At 48.8% G+C, this 18,380-nt stretch overlaps 1 long non-coding RNA gene across 1 annotated transcript; it reads left to right on the forward strand.

The window, feature by feature from the left end:
* The first annotated feature begins 3,226 nt into the window (after positions 1-3,226).
* LOC129384635 (uncharacterized) lies at positions 3,227-11,995 on the forward strand. The gene is made up of 3 exons (XR_011894612.1): positions 3,227-3,273; positions 5,362-5,402; positions 11,947-11,995. It is a non-coding gene; the product is annotated as an uncharacterized lncRNA (long non-coding RNA).
* The last annotated feature ends 6,385 nt before the right edge of the window (positions 11,996-18,380 follow it).

Genomic DNA, 18,380 nt, shown 5'->3' on the forward strand with positions numbered 1-18,380 from the left:
GCTGCGAGGCTCACAAACGAGATCGAGCGACTTGACATGCCATGTGAGCGCGATCGATGTCTTCACGAGCGTACTCAGTTGCAACACGTGGCACAAAATGGAGGATGGTGTCAAGCGGCAATGTGGGGTCGCGACGATGCAAGAGATAAAAGGGTGAATATGCTTTGGTGTCATGTCGGGACGAGTTATACGCGAACGTCACGTAGGTCAGCGTGGCGTCCCAGTCGCGGTGATCGTTGGACCTACATAGACAGCATCTCTGTGATTTTTCGGTTGAGGCATTCCGTAAGACCGTTTGGTTGTGGGTGGTAGGCGATGGACAGCTTGTGCTCAGTGGCACAAAAGCGGAGGAGGTCGCCCACAACTCGAGACAAGAATGAGCGGCCACGGTCTGTATGTAACTGTCGAGGTGCACCGTGGTGGAGAATGGCGTCGTGGAGGAGAAAATCGGCGACGTCTGTTGCGCGGCTAGTCGGCAACGCCTTTGTTATTGTGTAGCGTGTCGTGTAATCAACAGCGACGGGGATCGACTTGTTCCCTCTAGGCGTCGTCGGAAAAGTGCCAAGCAGGTTAAGCCTACGCGAAAAAACGCTTCAGAGGGAACTTCAATTGGATGGAGTCATCCGACAGGTGGCAGGGGAGGATTCTTCTTGCGCTGACACAATTCGCAAGTTGCGACATAACGGCTCACGAAGCGGTAGAGAACCGGCCAGAAGAACCGGCGTCGTATGCGGTCGTATGTACGCAAAACTCCAAGGTGCCCCGCCGTCGGTGCATGGTGAAGTTGTTCGAGAGCGACGGATTGCAGATGACGAGGAAGGACAAGGAGCAACTCAGGTCTGTCAGCGTTGATATTGCGGCAGTAGAGGATGCCGTAGTGCAGCACGAACATGCGGCATGTGCCGTCGCTGCTGATGGCACTCCAGTGATGATGGACTGTAAGGGCTCGCCGCGTTGTTGTTCGGCTCTCATGTCAGTCACATCAGTGAAAGCCATCACGTAGGTCACTGGATCATGCGCAGCTGGATCAGGTGGATCCATCGGGTGACGAGAGAGGCAGTAAGCGTCCTTGTGGAGACGTCCAGTCATGTAATTGACAATAAATGAAAATTCTTGGAGCCGCAAAGCCCAGCGACCTAGCTGCTCTGTCGGATTCCGGAGGGAAGACACCCAACAGAGTTCGTGGTGGTCTGTAACGACCGAAAGCGTGGGGTCGCACAAATATGACCGGAATTTTGGCAACCGCCCAAACTAAAGACAAGTACTGCCGCTAGGTGATGGGGTCATTTCTCTCGGCAGGTGACAGTAGGCGGCTGGCATAAGTTATCACGCACTCGGTACAATCAATGTCATGGCCCCTTGCCTCAGTGTGGACTTTGGTCGGTGCATATGGATCAAAGTGGGCAAGTATGGTATGGGTGGCCAGAAACGCGATGAGAGCGGCGAACGCGTGAGCCTGCTCGGGGCCCCGTGAGAATGGCATGTTCTTTTTTAGATCTGTCAAAGGCCGAGCAATGTGTGCAAAGTTTTTGACGAAACGGCAAAAGCGCGAACACAGGCCGACGAAGCAGCGCACGTCAGAAGCAGAATGTGGCACAGTGAAACTGCGCACTGCGCGAACTTTTTCCGGATCTGGTTGGAGACCGGAGGCGTCAATTAGGTGTCCCAACACTGTAATCTGACGGCGCCCGAATCGACACTCACAAAATATGTGATCTAAAATTTAGCATAACGTTCTTTTCCCTCTAGACTTCGTGCCGATCGCCAATGTGTTATGAAAACAATGCGACATTGCAACTCGAGCTTAGCTTAGTACATGTTTGCTGAGCACTTCTTAGGTTTCTTTTTTTAATCTAGCTGAAATTGTCGAATACAGACAACATACGCATAGTATGTAACACGTAAAACAGCACTGTATGCAAGACAAGTACTAGTGTAGGCGAGCACAATATCGGTGTCCTTGCTTTAGCGGCACTACGAACGCGATGAGAAAACTTCGCTCGAATTCAGCTTTCAATTCCGTTAAATAGATTACTATCTGCGTTCCTGTATGTTATAAACTCAGTAAATGACAGCATTAGCTCCACCTGACCTGTACTAAAATTGTGATCATGTACTGCTTCATTCACGATTGACAATAAACAATTAGGCTTACTTGTCTGGCGTGTCTTTCTTTTTGCCAGTTGAGGCCTCTCGGTCACCTGGCAATATAATAAAGGTATCGATAGTCATTTTAGAGTATCGTACACACAAACCCCGCTCCAAAAGCGGTAGCAAAACACCCAAAACTAGCGAGCGAGCAGGACAACGAACCCAACCAGCCGCTACCGTAGCGGCCATATTGCTCACTACGTAATGATGATGATTATCCACCGCTACTCTTATTTCCGTTGCACTGTGGAAGGTACAGTTTCCCTTCCCTAAGTATTTATAGGTGTTCTGTTCGGAAATCGCGTTGCCGCAAGCGCATTTGAAAGCTATCAGCGAGAATTGCTCGGCGACGTGTGTGGTAGAACGATTTTTTTTGCCCCAATCACGCCATGTGAAACAGCCTTAAGCAGTTTCCATAAGATGGCGTGCTTGTGTTGGGGCTATCAGCAAGGGTCATCAGCAAACGAGCAGGGCGAAAGATGAAAGAGCAAACGAGGAGTGGGAGGATCAAAGGACACGAGCCCTGAACGGCGGAGACCAATGAGTGGCTCCTTCAGTAACGTGCGCGCGGGAAACTGCTGTCATGCCGACCCGCCCGACTGCTCGTTTCATACTATCGTCTGCTCACATCTGCTCTGGCTCGTGCTTGTTTGGTTTGGTTGGTTTGGTCTTGCACTCGTTTGTTTCGATTGTCATGGTTAAAAGAACTGGTGAACAGGTTCACAAAACGGTTCATACTGCGAAAAACTGCAAAAGCAACACCCGTATACTAGCACAATGTACAGAAGTGTTCACAACTGCATGCGACGAACGCAAACGATGTGGAAGCGACGCCCCTCAATGCATGACCGAAACACATGCAAGTTGCTGGCGTGCCCTCATCACAACGAGGCCCTGCCAATCATAAAACTCTGATAACAATCTTATACCTCGCTGAACAGTTCGCTTTTGTTTGAGCTTTGCAACTACTGAGTTAATCTTCGTATCCTGTGAAGCAGACTTGAAGTGAGCGCCTTCAGTTTAAACATCGCATTTGTGAACATATGATTCACCTGTCCTTTGTTTTTTTGTGCAGGAGCGGCTCAACCAGGCAACCACGAGGATGATCACCATGAGTGTAACGTACGGTGGCGTTCTCACAGGGTGACTGCCGAAAGCAGTCATCTATTGTTAGAACGAATACTTGCTTGGTGAAAACGTGCGATGTGTGCTTTGTCGTCGTTGTCCTTCGTGACTTCTTGCGCGTGCAGAAAGTGAATGACCAATGATTTTGTTGAAACATCAGAGTCAAACTTTGGCATTTAAACAAATGTGAAGCAAGTAGAATAGTAATCGCATGTGCTCTGTGCCGCAACGCTCAAACCGCACCGTAAACGGCATTGCAAGCCGCCATAGTTTTCCTTTGGACAATCGATAAAAGAAAGCAATGGGCGATGAAATGGCGCATCAGAAAGCCCGTTTTGGCTCATAAAGCCCCGAATTAACCTTATTCGATCACCCGTTAGACAGTCTAGCACTCACATACTTGTAACACCGGTATTGCGAAAGTAGAATGTTCGCATTCTTCGTTTGTACAATTCAGGCTCTTTACGGTCACTGTTAAAAACCAGTCGTGATTGAATAATTCTGTACCGATCGATCTCAATCGCGATGGGAAGCGTCCCATTTGATCGCTGTGGTACGGGCACTTCAATCGCGATCAAGCCCAGTTGAGATAAAATTCGTCGATCCCGACTGGCTAGTTTGCGAAAGCTATAGAACGACACCATATGGGATATAAAGTAGATCCAAGTTGTGGGGCTTCGGGCTAACGTGCCCGGACCCGGCTAGCTAAGGTCTAAGGAGACACGTAGCTCGTCCCCACTCCTCAGCGCACGCAAAGGGGCGCCGCGGCGGGTTCGCTGACTCACCGGCAAGGCGTAGAGACGACTCCAGCCGTGGCACCAACGAATGGGGCTTTATCCCCTGCTATGTACAAAATGCGTGTACAATACAGGAATACGGCACTGGGGTGGCAGTCGCAGACTACGGGTGAAAGCTCCCGGGAAGTCTGCTCCGCCACGCTGGCTCTTCCGAGCAGGTTCGCCACACAAAAGGGGGCCGCCTTGCTCAGTGGGGCGCGGGACCAAGAGGCTCCGACAGCCAAGAGCACCGAAAGTCAATCTACGCGAATACGCGTCCGGGCGAAAGCGCCCGCGCACCTCTGATGCTGAAGGAGAGAGAAACCGAAGAGAGGGCGAGAGAGGCCCGCTCCTCAGGCACTGTTCTTACGCGCGGCGTAACGTGAGCCGCGCGCGCAAGCAGCAGGCTCCGCGTCGCGCCGGTGCCAGCGGCCGCGGGGAATGTACGCTATCCAGAATAAGGCTTGGAACTGCGTGTCCCCAGCGATCGCGCGGGCGAATGGCCCAAGTCGCGCGTGAACAGGAGGTAGGGGTCCCAAAAGGGGTCCCCACAAAGTCGGGCTCGATGGCGATTGAAAATGAACAAGTGCGTGGCTGAATTTGTCATTGATATTTCTTGATATATTGATTATGAGGCAGCGCATTGGTGACCCTGTGGTGGCTGATAAGTGTGACATTATGCACTGAACCGTGAACTGCTTTCTGAATGGGAAGTGCAATGTCATGCAAAATGATTTTACTGTCAGTAAGCGATGGCAACCAGCGGCCAAAACAACACAGCCACCACGCAGGTGATCATCTAATCGACAACCATATTGGATAAGTGGTGGCACTCTCTATAGCCGATGAAAGTTACGAATACATAAAATAGACAAACGAATGCAAATGTGTGACTAAAAATCGGCAGCTTGCGTCAGCTAAAAAATTGTCCCTTTTAAACGCAGAACCGATTAGCTCCATTATCATCAATGGTTCTGGCCCGTGGTAACGTTACCAGCTGTATGGAACTTCGGAAATCTACAAAGTTTAGTCAAAGGCAGAGCGACCCATCAGATTCCTGCAAGTTGCTTGACAATGATAAAATCAGAAAACTTTAATATAAAGTTTTATTTTTTGAACGAGCTTTTGAAGCCGCGTTTGCGTCTCACCGTGCAGTCAGGAACACACGGTGATCTTGGCCAAATGGCAATTAGTACCAGTGGCAATTAGTACTCACCTAATGAGTGCATGCAATCCGCAAGAGCTTGAAGACAACGAAAATGTTACATTTTTCTATCATGACACAACCTTCTCTATTTTCTTGTTTCAGTGACCTCATGGTGATCATCGTCTGCGCCATTCTCGTGGTTGGTAAGACATATTTCGTCATATGCGTTCTCTTGTGTAGTTGACTGGACTTAGTGCAAGAAAACAATGACGAGTAAATCAGTAACTCTAATGTTAGCAATATTCTGTACAGAGTTGTGAACCAGCAAGGCTTTGGTGTTTAAATTGTACTGGATTTTGCGGGAGGGTATTAGATGTTATACATACATATATATATATATATATATATATATATATATATATATATATATAATCATAACATGCGAAAAACAAACAGATATCGAAAACCCGCCGTGGTTGCATTGTGGCTATGGTGTTCGACTCAATGTCACGGCGGCCAAATTTCATTGGGGGCGAAATGCGAACACTCGTGCACTTCGAATTACGTGGACATTTACAAGAACCGCAGGTAGTCCGAATTATTCCAGAGTCCCCAGCTACAGCCTGGCTCATGATAAGATTGTGGTCTTCGCACGTAAAAACTCATAATTTTTTCCTTTACCAGATATCGAGATTCAAGTATGTGCAGATGTTTGCTTACCTGTCAATTGATCTGGAGCGTATATTTAAAGCTTACAGAACTTAATGCGATCCGTTCAGTTATGTCAATTTTATCCGGTGCAATGTGTAATCCCATCATTCCCATGTAATGTTTATGTTCATATTTTACACATGTCAGATTATTTGATGGGATTTCAATCTTTGTGCACTTGACCACTCACAAGCTATGCCAAAATCAAAACACCAAATCACACAAAGAAAGAATGTTGTGGTTGATGCAGCCGTGTCACTCATGAGGAAGGAGGCGATGTTAGCTGAATTCGGTGGTTTTACGTGCCTAAAGAGCAATACGATTATGAGCATGCCGTAGGGAGGTGATCAGGGTTAATATCGGCCACCTGGGGCTCTTTAACATACACCCGATGCATAATACACGGGCACTGTTTCATTTCGCCTCCAACTGCGGCCAGGGTTTGATATCCGCCATCGGGCTTAGCAATGCGACGCTACTACAACATGTCGGGCGAATGTGACGTGCAGACGTGAGCAGCCTTGTCTGGAACGTTCCGTCGGGCCTCCGTGGAGCAAGGCAGCGCCGTTTAACGGCAAATTCAGCAAATCGCACCCGTGAGCCCTGGGGCAACGATGATTGGATGAAACGGCACATTGGGCGCCCTGGTGCTCACCGGTGCGATTTGCTGAATTCGCCATAACATCAGCCGCTGGGTTCGAGAAGGTGTTCACTGCTTATGCGCAGCAAAAAAGCCGCCTGCCTACTCATCGCTTCCTTGTTCTAGTTCCCGCCTCGTTAGTTTGCTTCGCAGAGGCTACGCTGCATGCTTATGTGGTTTTAATATGACGTTGCCACGGAAGCTAGTGCAGCCGTGCTTCCATGTTTTACGCGTGTAACGGGGTGGCCAGGCAAGGAAGCACCTGTGATGGCGGGTGACCGCACATTTTTGCAGATTTGGCAAGGTTGCCTTACTGTGTACATACAAAATGCGCCGTCCATCGTTGCTAACATGCAGCGCAAAGACAGGCGAACAGGCAACACAGCCGATAAGCGTGGTGCGAGAACGTGCGGCCACCCGCAATCAGTCGCGCTTGCTTACTTGCCCTCTCCTGGCTACACGAGTAAAACAAAACTTTTGAGGTTGCTTCCTTATGAAATTAAACGTACTTTAAAAGAAATTATACAACTTTTATTTCTACCTTCAATTTGCATGTGAGCTCTCTTACCTCTGCAGAAGTTATCCTTTTTCTTTGTCGTCTTTCTGATTTTTGTTTTAGGTGAGTTATGCTCCTGTGATCCATGGTGTTTTCCGCGCAGTTCTTTCAAATTTTTTTTCGCACTGCATTATACCCTCTTTCAGTTTTACCGAAACACTGGCAATGCCTCCGCAGGATTGAGCTGAGAAATTATCAGAGGTGTAATCTAAGTTATCATTAACATTATCATCATTATCTCGTCTATATTCTATGAAAGCTATTCAAGATGCTTTGGCCTTGCAGCTAGTGCTCATACTCAGGATGAAAAAAATGTTATTTTCGCCGTGTGATTTGAGATCCCTCATTTGATATCGTAGTGTTGAAATGCAATTAAGTTTTACTCTTTCTGTTTCTGCTATACCGCTGTATTATGCTTTTTTGTTACTTCTCAGTGCATTGTATATTTGAATTTTTACTTTGTATTACATTAAGCTTAATTGAAATTCTGCATTGTGTATGGTTCCTTGATTCATGATGTATGTCAAATTGTACTTTTTTCCCTTCACTGCTGCCATTTTGTAAATGGGCCCCGGACCCCGTCAAGCTGCTTCAAGGCAGCTTTTTGTCCCCGGCCTTTTTCTCTTGGAGAAATAAATGAATTTTGAATCTATACTAAAACAAGATCAAGCACTGAGCAGGCGTCTTCTTGGACACGCGTAGGTTCTTTAACAATCTGTGATAATGAAAAACTGAACAATGTATCAAACAGGTGCTCACAATTTTTTGCATTGCCGATAGTCAACTTAACCCAGTCTATCCCACCTAGATTGAAATCGTCAGTTAATAACGGCTTTCTACAATTAATCATTCTGCTGTGTAGGTAGTCATGCACTTTAAGAAATTAAATTATGAGGTTTTACGTGCCAAAACCACTTTGATTCTGAGGCACGCCGTAGTGGAGGACTCCGGAAATGTTGACTACCTGAGGGTCTCTAACGTGCACCTAAATCAAAGTACACGGGTGTTTTCCCATTTCGCCCCCATCGAAATGCGGCCGCCGTGGCCCGGATTCGATCTCGCGACCTCGTGCTCAGCAGCCCAACATCATAGCCACTGAGCAACCACGGCGGGTTCATGCACTTTCAAAAGGCATTCCTCAGGCTCTCCATGGCACCTGCAAATACCTACTAACAATGGCATATCATCCAATTAAGTAGTGCACCAAGCACTTTCATGGTTCCATATTCCAGGCTCTTCTTGAAATGTTAAACTGCTTCTTATATATATGATAGCTACGCCCGCCACTTTCACGGTCGTCACTATCAGTGTTCGTCAGTGAATATCAGGCAAGTTTTAAGGAACAAAGGTAACATTAAGAAGATATAGGTTAAATGCTGGACTGATAAATATGTATACATTAGTTCATAAGCTGAAGCAGGCTAGTTGGCTATTCGTCGCCGCCTTGTTTCGAAGTGGATGGCAATAAATCATAATTGTGGGGTAGTGGGAGCTTAAAGTAGGACAGTTGGAGAAGGCTAGGACGATACCGAGGGGGGAGGAAACATTCGCCCATGGAAGGATGGGGGGTTGGCAGGGGCTGTTGAAAAGGGGAGGCCACAGGGAAGGGTGTCCCCTCTCCGCCATAGTTGCTCGCTTTTAACTGTGTGACCGCCTTCAACTCAGTTATGCACTCAGTATGCACACTCGCCAAAGAGTTGCACGAATGCGTATGCTCAATGGCCTCTGGGACTCTAACGACGCAGTTTTGCCATATGCATATGTGGGATGCGTATATATATATATATATATATATATATATATATATATATATATATATAATCATTTCTGAAGTCGTGGGTGGTGGGTGATACGTAATACCCATATTTGTTAAACCTTTCCCTCAGTTTTTTTAAGCATTTTTGCAATGACGGAGCACATACGACAGACTGCTTTATACTATGTACTCTACACTATGGATAAGAATTCGTCCTGGTCCGGGACTCGAACACGGGACCACCCCCTTTGTGGGGCAGCCGCTCTACAATCTGAGCTAAACAGCCGGTGTTAGATATAGGGCCGTTTCCTGAGGCTACTTCGAGTTCCCCAGACCACATCGAATCGCGCCACTGCTAAGTAAGGGATGCAGAAACACGGATGCCACATTCCTGAGGCAAGACACGTGCAAACAAGTTGGCGGCCCCTACTTCGTGTGCCTCCGGGGGAACTATTCACTGCTTGACTCATCCAGAAAGCGAGGGGATAGCCCGGCACTGTTGGAAGTAAAGTGGGTCCCAACCTGACGGCTGTAATGCGCCGTGACAACCGGACGGCTGTGGTGTACCGGGAAGGCCTGGCAGCGTCGCACCGGCCGCTTTGAAGAGGGCATTTGTAAGCCAGCGAGGCCATACCGCCGGGAGTAGAGTGACCTCGGACAATTGGGGCCCAAGCGTCGTCCCCGTTTTCTCATTGTGCCGACGCGTTGCGAGCGAGCGAGGCAAGACCGCAGAGAGCGTGAAATTCTGCCCGCCTTGGTCCACCGTCGCCCCACCTGGCTATTGTGACGGCGCGCGAGTCAGCAAGGCAAGACCGCAGGGGGACCAAGCGGCGACTCTCTTCGCCGGATATGACACCACCGCATGGGCGCCTACTATTGGCCGAAGATGGCGTCATCTGAGCGGGCTCTCCCATTGGCCGAACATGACGCGTCTTCCAGTCATCGAAGGGCTTAAAAGACGGAGACCGGGAGCAGACTTTCAAGTCACGGACCAGGACAAATTTTTCTTCAACTACAAGGCTTTTCTTTCGAGGAAGGCGTATGGGTTCGCTTAGTAGCAATTGCTAAGAACGTCTGCACGTCACATTCGCCCGTCATGATGTAGTAGCGTCACATTGCTAAGCCCGATAGCCGCAGCGAATCCATTTCGTTGGAGGTGAAATCAAACAGTTCCCCTGTACCATGCATTGGGTGCATGTTAAAGTCCCGATAGTAGAGCGCCTGCCCCCGAAAAGGGGGCGGTGCCGGGTTCAAGTCCTCGACCAGTACGAATTGTTGTTCAACCGCGAGGAAACCATATGGGTTTGGTTTTATCAATTGCTACGACTGGGTGGATGTCTCATTTTGCTTTAATTAATCGTAGTTGATTGAATGAGTGGCACGCATGATTGTGTTTACCAGTCTGATAAATGAATCGTTTTTGCTTGAATTCAATTTGACGCGCGCGCGCGCGCCTTCACCCACGAATTACATGAACAAGATAGATTGCAGTTTTTAGATATTAACATCACTTTAACACCAGATCACACGTGTTGGATGTACTCACCACGAGCCCGGAAAGACCTGTTGCCTTTATAGTCCGCTCATTCTAAGACGGTAAAACGCGCCATTGTTATGCTGTGCCTGAAGGAAGCCCTGCAGAAATGTGTTCACCTGGTAAAGGACAGCCTCAACAATCAGATTGGCAGGATACAGAAGGCTGGTTTTCCCGTTTCCGTCGTGGCTGCTGTGGCAGAGAAGCTTCTGTAAAGCTTGAAACCTAGAACACCTCGAGAAGGTGGCGGTCAACTGAAGACCAGACCGGCGGTTCTCCCCTATATTCATAGGGTCTCCCACAACCTAAAGAATGTAGCCAATCGCTACGGTGTGCCGGTGGTATTTTCTGCCCCGCGCAAGTTGGCCTCTTTGTGCCCCCGGATTGTCTCCGGCGAGGAATGCGTGCGAGACTGCACGAAACGTCACGCCACCCAGTTTGTCAGGTGTTCGGTCGGGGCTGTGTATGAAATTCCCCTGACATGTGGAAAAGCTTACATTGGTCAGACGGGCCGATGTATAAATGAACGACTAAGGGAACATAAGCTTTCTATGGTTAAAGAAAAAGGGTCAAATTTGGCCTTACATTGCGGCGCATGCCCTTTGGCTACGCCTGATAAAGCATGCCAGCCTGTGCTGGCTAGAACCAAAATCTTAAGGCGCAGTCGTAACCAGGTAGCACGTGAACTCGCAGAGGCTTTTTACATTGATAAGTCAGATGATGAATGCGTAAGCGATTCTATTATCAATTTGTATAACAAAGAGAAAACGTTCTTGGCGTGTGCGCTTAGGCAATGATTGCATAAGAATCTAGGTATATATATATTCATGTTGTTTCTGAATAAAATCAGTCGCGAGTTTGCACCCGTCCATGTCATTACTCGTCCGTGTCTTTTTTAGCGCAGTTCCCTTCCTTAAGTAAATACATACATACATACATACATACATACACACACACACACACACACACACACACACATACATACATACATACATACATACATACATACATACATACATACATACATACATACTAAATAATTGAATTTTTAAACTGTTTGGATGGTTAATCAAATGAACTGTAGTTTCACCATGTGAATTTGTATAGGAAGAAAGACAAAGCCACCTTTATCCATACTGCTCTTTTCGACGCTCTAACTAGAAAACTTACAAGCCTACTCGCTTGTATGAAGGTACGTTATTGTTTGCAGAACGAACACACTTTCCCTAAGTGCCCCCCTGATCAGGTGCACGATAGTGATAGGCAAATCTCGAGCATCTAGATCACCGATGCAGGCTATTATATTAAGCCATGCAGGAACGACGTGAATTGGAGAAAATATTGTGAGCGCCTTTTATTTTCGATTTTGTCTCCACTTAAACCATCTATTTGCATAAAACATACTTTCCAAGTTTTCCAGAAGGGTCATGTAGCACGTGATATTGACTGAAGATATTATGAGTGGCGCTTGCGATTTGCTACCTTCATAGAGCTTCAATATCAGAATGCTGACTTAATTACCACCATGCATTTTCTCTCATTATTTGCAGCGTTGGCCGTGGTTATTGGTATAATTCTGGGTCGTCGACTAAAATGAGGTGAGTCGTTGCAATGGTAAGCCCCGTCGCCTTGTTCCTGAACTGGGGACTTCATACATAAGTAAAAGCCGCCACTGGCTGTTTGGTGTTCTATACGTTCACTGGACGATACGCTAGAAATTAATGACAATGTGAGCGCAGCTCCGGCTTCCAACCCCTTTCAGATTGAGTTGTAGATAAGTTAACTACAGTCGAATCTCGAAAATTCAAACTCCAAAGGACCCAAAAATTTGTTTCATTTAAAAGGAGGAACTGTTTTTGAAGTAGTTGTGCACCATAGCACGATGCATGAACGGTGAGAATTGCGAAATATTGTAACGTGCAAGCCCACAGTGAGCGAGGACCACGAAACTGCCTGCGGCAGCCAGCGCTCGCTTCCCGATAACGGTAGAAAACAATACTTCTGAGAGCATGCTAAGCCGGTGCTGGCCAGTGCGAAGTCGGGTTTGATCTGCGCGCCTCGAGATTACCTGGCTGCCTGCGCTGCCACCTTTCCTGGAAATCCGCTAAACGCGACCAGATAACACGGCCAGCTCAGCGGGGGGCGCCTCGCGTCATTTTGGCTGCAGCGGTGGAGCGTATCGTGCACGAATGCCTGAACGGTCTTCTGTTTTACAGGTTGGCCTATCTCTGTAATTTGAACCTTCCTATTTTTGCGCTCCGCTGCTGCCGCTGCCAAACTGCTTGTCTGTGTTTGCTGCCAAATTGATTGTCTGCGTTGATCCTTAAGAGGAAGCTTTAGCTGAATTATTGCTCTGATTTGAAATTTTTTGTTCAACAGATGGCGCAGCCTACGCTACTAAATCGAGGCACATCCTAGCTGTTTTAAGAACTCTATGCAGACCGTGTAGCAATATATGCCGCTTGAGAAAGTAGTGCGCAGTATGAAGACCGCGTACGGGGAAATAACAAAATTTTGTATAGCAGAGCCTTACAAGGAAGACTTGAATTGCGCTACAAAGCATCTTGACGTTGCTTGAATTGCCAAAAACTTTGTATGCTTTTTCAAGACTCGCCCATTGAAAATGCACTACAAAATGGCGGCCGATCAGCTGTTTAGATTCTGTGGTAGGTGTGTTTGTGAAAGCGGTCTTTCTGGAATAAACAATGCGTTGTGTGAAAGGTTTGTACAATATTTTGCATCGTCGCTGGTATTTTGTTTCCAACGAATGTGTGCCATCACAAAAGAAGCCTGTTTCTTTCGAGGAGGCGCTTGAAAGTGGTCGAGTACGCGCTGGTGTCTTTGTGCGGTTCTTGTGCACATGTAGGTTATTTTTTGCTCATATTTTATGCAGGGCGTACGACTGCATAGCTTATCGGATTTTTGACAGTTCTGAGATAGCGTAGCAGTACAGGTGTGTACCGTTGCGTCGTTGAGTGTCATTCCGTTCGTTCATAGTACGTAGCGGTAGGCCTAATCTCGCCCAGCGGCTGCCGAGTACGTCACCCTATCGTGCTGTCGCTAAGTTTTGCGAAATTCATTGGGCACCTAGGGGCAGGTGGGTTGTTGTATATACACTATCACAAGGGCTCGCATGGCGGCAGTTTACACTTAACTTTACGACGTCCGCGAGCAGCGTGCATGGTCGTGGAACGAAGAATTTGTCGTGCATTCGGCACTGTATAACGCGTACCTCGCGAGGTAAAGACTATTCTCAAATGAAAGTGGATACAATGCCAACGCTGTCCTGCCTTTTTGCTACAATGTGCTGGCAGTGGCTTGTGCCAATGGGAAATAGACTCGCCTCGCTCGTGCAATGACAAGGCGCAAACGAGGAACTTGACGTACGCGACAGGCAGCGTAGTGTCTCATGTGGCAATTCTGGGGTTTTACGTGCCAACACCACGATCTCGTTATGAGGCACGCCGTAGTGAGGGACCCCAGATCAGTTGTGACCGTCCTATACGTGACCCCAACGCACGGGGCACGGACGTTAGCGCATTTCACCCCCATCGAAATGCATCCGGGCTCGCACTTCGCAGTGCACCACCACAGCCGCTAAGCCACCGCGGCGGGGATCTCTTATGAGGTACCTTCGCAGTTTTGCGTGGTGTCTGTACGAACTTATGTCTCATAGCCTTGCCACTGAAGATCCAGCGGTTGTAAAAATTGCTCTACACAATAAGATATTGGAAGAGAAACTAGCGTCTCCGCTACGATGGCAGATCTCTTGCACAGACTTTTGAGGCTCTTTCCATAATTGACAACAGCCTTGAGCAGATAACGTCAAGCATGCGCCCCCACAAAGCATGCGCCAGACATGTTGGCCGGTGCTCCCTCAAATCTTCAATGTTTTCCTGGAAAGGGAATTAAGATACCATCCGTCACAACCCCATGCAAAGGGAATATGCCTAAATTGTACGAACTATACGTAGACTAATTTCCACGACGCCAATTGGCAACCACACAATGGAGACCTGAAATGTGCTAAGAGCTACCAATACGGTTCTCAACCTGGAAGGACCTGTGATGTTGTTCTTGCCATGTTCGCTGCAGAACGTTCTTGCGTGGTTGCGAGACATTCTCTTACAGAATAGTCAGCACATCGCTTTGCCTCTGCTCATTGTGCAAGTTACCTTGAGGAACAGTGTAAGGACATACACTGTTAATGTTTTCAAGCGTTACATTTGGCGTTTGGTGCATTCCAAATGTGTGGGTTGGTCGCCTACACGTGTGGCTTTCATTTCCTTAGCAGCAGCGCGACCATAAACCCTGGAGTGTGTAGGAACGGCCCCTTTTCTGTTTTTAACGTTATCATTGACCATCATCTCGGCTGCTGACAGTACACTCATGCGATATTCTTGAATGCATGGGGACGTCAAGAAAAGTTGGTGCCGACATTGTTAAAATGCCCCCCAAAGCAACAGTCCTGCCGATACTCAAATACTACAGCTGAAAGTGCGGTCCCTCATCCACCCATGCAACTCGCCTCATCGCTCGGGTTGGTGCAATGTCAAGATGCGTACATCGCGGTCTGATGCAGTCTTGTATGGAACACATGTCCCTACCACGAGCGGCAATGTTTGGTTGGTTGCGAATTGCTGAATTTCTGCCACTAGGTAGCCACAGTATGCTTCCTAGCGAGATTATTAGGGTCTAGATTCTCTCACTCTCTTGTGCTGAACTGGCATCAGTAGAGTGCATTCGATTTTTAGAACCACAAGTGCAATCATCGCTCACACCCTGTGCTTTTTTTTTTGGGGGGGGGGGGGGGGGGGGGGGAATTTGCCTGCCACTGTCGCATCACCTGCGTTTGTCCTCTCGGATTCTGTCGTATCTACCCCGACGACCGTAGTTCCCGAGCCAGACTTCGACATAAATCCAAGTCTCCCCGTGATTAAGCACCAACAGCTCAGAAGTCTGCTTCGACGATACAAAGGCTGCTTTTCGACGTCATCGAGGATTCAATAAACACCAGTCGCAAAGCATCGCATAATAACCGAAGAGTGCGCTCGACCACTCCGCCAGAGCCCTTACCGAGTTTCGACGCGAGAACGCGAAGCTATAAGACAACAAGTCGACGAAATGCTGCGCGACGACATCATCCAGCCGTCGAAAAGCCCGTGGGCCTCTCCTGTAGTCCTGGTAAAGAAAAAGGACGGAACCCTACGTTTCTGCGTCGATTATCGTCGACTGAACAAAATCACGAAGAAAGACGTATACCCCCTCCCACGGATAGATGACGCATTGGATCGGCTCTGCAATGCTATAGACTTCTCATCGATGGACCTCAAGTCTGGCTACTGGCAAATAGAAGTCGACGAAAGGGATCGCGAAAAGACCGCCTTCATCACGCCAGACGGCCTCTACGAGTTCAAGGTCATGCCATTCGGACTGTGCTCGGCGCCTGCAACGTTTCAGCGCGTCATGGACCCGGTGTTAGCCGGACTGAAGTGGCAGACGTGCCTTGTTTACCTGGATGACGTCGTTGTCTTCGCCGGAAATTTCGACGATCACCTTAGGCGGCTTGCGACAGTGTTAAAAGCCATCAAGTCATCAGGGCTCACTCTGAAGCCGGAAAAGTGCCGTTTCGCTTACGACGAGCTTTTGTTCCTAGGCCACGTGATCAGCAAATCAGGAGTACGCCCCGACCCACAGAAGACAGCTGCCGTCGCAAAGTTCCCGCAGCCAACCGACAAGAAGGCAGTGCGCAGATTCCTTGGCATGTGTGCCTACTATAGGCGCTTTGTCAAGGACGTTTCACGCATCGCGGAGCCGCTAACACATCTAATTAGCCAAATGTGATGTCGCGTTCAAGTGGGAAACGCCGCAGGCCAAGGCATTTCAAGAACTCAAACGACGCATGCAGTCGCCGCTGGTACTTGCACACTTCGACGAGGACGCCGATATCGAAATCCACACTGATGCCAGTAGCCTAGGCCTCGGTGCCGTCCTAGTCCAGAGGAAAGAAGGACTTGAAAGGGTGATATCGTATGCTAGCCGGTCGCTGTCAAAAGCGGAAAGCAACTATTCTACGACTGAAAAGGAATGCCTCGGCATCATTTGGGCTACAGCTAAATTCCGCCCTTACCTCTATGGTAGGCCATTCAAAGTCGTCAGTGACCATCTCGCATTGTGTTGGCTAGCTAACTTAAAGGACCCTTCAGGACGGCTGGCGCGGTGGAGCCTCAGACTACAAGAATATGACGTCACGGTAATATACAAGTCCGGAAGAAAACACTCCGACGCCGACTGCTTATCGCGCGCCCCCATCGATCCCCCGCCGCAAGACGACGAGGACGACGACGCCTTCCTTGGGATAATAAGCGCTGAAGACTTCACTAAACAGTAACGAGCCGACCTGGAGCTAAAAGGCCTCGTCGAGTATTTGGAAGGGAACACCGACGTTGTCCCTAGGGCATTTAAGCGCGCGTTGTCTTCGTACACGCTACAAAACAACCTGCTCGTGAAGAAGAACTTCTCACCAGTCCGCGCCAGCTACCTTCTTGTTGTACCGTCAGCGCTGCGTCCAGAAATACTGCACGCCCTACACGACGATCCAACCGCTGGGCACCTCGGATTATCCCGGATGCTGTCGAGAATACAGGAAAGGTATTACTGGCCCCGTCTGACCGCCGACGTCGCCCGTTACGTCAAGACATGGCGAGACTGTCAACGACGCAAGACACCACCGACAAGGCCAGCAGGCTTACTACAGCCGATCGAACCTCCTCGCCGACCATTCCAGCAGATTGGGATGGATTTGTTGGGGCCGTTTCCGATATCAACATCCGGGAATAAGTGGATCGTCGTGGCGACAGACTATCTCACCCGTTTTGCTGAAACTAAAGCTCTACCAAAAGGCAGTGCAGCCGAAGTGGCGAAATTTTTCCTGGAGAACGTCCTGCTGCGACATGGTGCCCCAGAAGTCCTCATCACCGACAGGGGAACGGCTTTTACAGCAGAGCTCACCCAAGCCATTCTGCACTACAGCCAGACAAGCCACAGGAGGACAACTGCCTACCATCCGCAGACGAATGGTCTCACGGAGCGCCTGAACAAGACCCTCGCCGACATGCTAGCAATGTGCGTCGACGTCGAACACAAGACGTGGGACGCGGTCCTGCCGTACGTAACCTTTGCGTACAACACAGTGGTGCAAGAAACAACACAGATCACGCCGTTTAAGTTGGTTTACGGCAGGAAACCGACGACGACGCTTGACGCCATGCTGCCGTACGTAACTGACGAAGAGAATGTTGACGTCACTAGCTATCTCCAGCGCGCCGAAGAAGCCCGACAGCTCGCCCGCCTGCGAATAAAGAACCAGCAGAGGACCGACAGCCGACACTACAACCTCCGACGACGCTTCGTCGAGTACCAACCTGGCGACCGTGTTTGGGTCTGGACCCCGATACGCCGACGAGGACTCAGTGAGAAACTACTCCGACGCTATTTCGGACCCTAGAAGGTCATCCGGCGTATTGGCGCTCTGGACTATGAGGTCGTGCCAGACGGCATTTCGCATTCACAGCGGCGCCGCGCACGATCTGAAGTGGTCCACGTGGTGCGCCTTAAACCCTTTAACGGACGCTGATGAACTTCGCCATTTTTTGTTCTTTTCTTTGCTACGAGTGCTTTTGTTTATTACCTTCGTTAGTTTGCAGCATCGGGTGGATGCTTTTTGAGAGGGGGGTATTGACACGTGTACTTATGTTTATCGGGCGACCACGTTTCGCCGCTTAACAACTGTAATCGCACAGCGAGGGACGCGCCTGCATGTATCCGACGTTTCTGGAAAGTTATCGATGCTTCTACCCGGCTGTCTGTTGTCGTGCACTACGTCATCAGGCGTCGGACTTGAGGATGCATCAAACTGAAGCGGGGAAATTTCGTAGTTTACGTCGTTAACTTGACGTTGGACTTCATAAGGCCCTGTGTAGTG

The sequence above is a fragment of the Dermacentor andersoni genome, chromosome 5 (assembly GCF_023375885.2).
Source record: "Dermacentor andersoni chromosome 5, qqDerAnde1_hic_scaffold, whole genome shotgun sequence".
NCBI classification, from domain to species: domain Eukaryota; kingdom Metazoa; phylum Arthropoda; class Arachnida; order Ixodida; family Ixodidae; genus Dermacentor; species Dermacentor andersoni.